The 2,015-nt window shown below is 60.7% G+C and overlaps 1 protein-coding gene and 1 pseudogene across 1 annotated transcript in view; one reads left to right on the top strand and one right to left on the bottom strand.

Annotated features, from left to right (window-relative positions):
• The window catches only part of LOC114072767 (zinc finger protein 2-like), a gene marked incomplete at its 5' end in the record, with an annotated part of 18,218 nt that overhangs the window by 8,322 nt on the left and 7,881 nt on the right, over nt 1–2,015 (top strand). The gene's annotated exons all lie outside the window — the stretch shown is intronic.
• Nucleotides 1–2,015, bottom strand: part of LOC114072766 — a 13,107-nt pseudogene that overhangs the window by 7,341 nt on the left and 3,751 nt on the right.

Here is a 2,015-nt window from a genome sequence, read left to right as displayed (position 1 = left end):
CAGTGTCCCCAGTGCTCCCCCAGCCCCCTGGCCCCCCTGCCAGTGTCCCCCCATGCTGGGGGGGCCGGGCCGTACCCCAGTGCCGGCTGAGGGGGTGCTCCAGGCTGACGTGCTCCACCTGGCAGGTGTAGGTGACCCCGCGCCGGGGGGGCATTTCCAGCATCACCAGCACCTGGTAGGTCCAGTCCCTGTTGGGGACCACGTCGGTGGCCACCACGTGCTCCGGCAGCTCCTGCCCATCCTGGAACCACCTCACCTGCACCGGGCAGGGTAGAAATCCATCACGGAGCAGAGCAGGGGCTGGGGCCGGGCTGGGAGCTCAACGGCACCAGCGAGATGGACACGCTGGGGGGCACTGGGAGAGACGGGGGAGACAATGGGGTGAGCTGGGGGGCACTGGGAGAGAGGGCAGAGGGTTTATAGGACATTGGTAGGGGTTTGGGTGGCGCTGGGAGGGACTGGGAATGGACTGGGGTAGAAGGGGACAGGTTGGAGGGATCACTGAGGAGAGAGTTGGGAATTGTGGGAGTGAATTAAGAACGACTGGGAATGGACTGAGAGGCTGTGGGAATGAGTGGGAGGGACGGGGAAGGACCCGAGAGGGACTGGGAGGCTGAGTCCTGAAGAGGGAATTCTGCGCTGCGGATCTGCCCAGCAACTGATGAGTCAGTAGATAGACGCGTTCTGATTGGCTGACGGAGGGAGAGCGGTGGCCCCCACGGGGTGGAGACGCAGAGGGGCACTGGGATGGACTGGGATGGACTGGGGGGCACTGGGAAAAACTAGGATGGATCAGAATGGATTGAGGGGCACTGGGAGAGGCTGAGGTGGACTGGGAGGAACTGGGATGGGGCCCAAGGCCTCGGGGATGGGCACAGAGAGGGTTGAGAGGTTTGGAGTGATTCCCAGGGAGGGTTTCAGGGGATCCAGGGTCGTTCCCAGGGCAGGGGAATTCCCGAGGGGACCCGCTCTGCCCCCACTCACCTCTGCGGTTCACAAGGAACGGGGTGAACCCCTCGTAGTTTTTCCAGCACAATCAGTCCACTGCAGCCCGTCTGTCCTCCAGAAAGTCCTGTTTACTGTTCCAGTACCTGGCCTGGTACTCCCCATACGGGGTGTCCCCCACAAAGACCCCCACATCGCTGTCGAAGTGCACGAACTGCTGCCGGTTGTAGATGTGCCTCTCCACGAACCTCACCCTCTCGGTGCCGTTGATGAAGTGACACTCGGCCTTTCTCAACTTCTGGAAGACCCCTGTGTGTGCAGGACACGGGTCAGGGGGTGCCCCTTCCCCACTCCCATCATCCCCCAGCCCCCCACAGCAGGTTGGGAGCTCAGGGGGCCACCCCGGACCCCCCTTTCCTACCCCCCTCTGCCCCACGGCCCCCGCAGCACCGGCTCTTGGCTGGGGGGGATCCCCCCTCCCACCGGCCACCTGAGGGATTGGGGGGAAGATGCTCCTCCTCTCCCTCCTCCTCTTCCTCTTCCCGCCCCTCCTCCCGCTCCTCCTCCCCCCGTTCCGTTCCACCAGCGAGGAGCTCGCTCGGTAGGTTGGGGTTTGGTTTGGGGGCACACGATGGGAAAAGGGGAGAGAGGAAGGAGAAAAGGGGGGGGGTTGGACCCCCAAAGTGAGCGAGAGAGGGGGTGGGTCCCTCCCAAACTGTGGGAAATAAAAAACCGTTTATATTATAAGCAGATAGAATGGACAAGGGATACTAACAAGAAGGTATATTTTAATTTATTTTTCTTATTCCTAACTTATAAGCGTTCCGCGAAATTTGTAAGACATACAGTTCAGTCTTGGAATGTATGTCAGGAACTGGGCAGAGGGGAATAGGAAACCTGTAAAATGAATCTTGGTAAGGAAACCCCTCGTGCCACGTGGTGGGTCCCGGGGGCTGCCCTGTTGTTGGCCGCTCCACCTCCCAGCACGACACGGCCAAGCAGGGAGAAGGAAACGCCTCTTGGGTTCCGTAAATGAGCTTGGACCTTAAGAATGTTTAAAAAGCGGGACT

Source organism: Empidonax traillii, unplaced genomic scaffold (genome assembly GCF_003031625.1).
Source record: "Empidonax traillii isolate 1590-97213 ecotype Southwest subspecies unplaced genomic scaffold, ASM303162v1 scaffold3897:size34139, whole genome shotgun sequence".
NCBI classification, from domain to species: Eukaryota; Metazoa; Chordata; class Aves; order Passeriformes; family Tyrannidae; genus Empidonax; species Empidonax traillii.
This window is presented reverse-complemented; position numbering and strand designations above follow the sequence as displayed.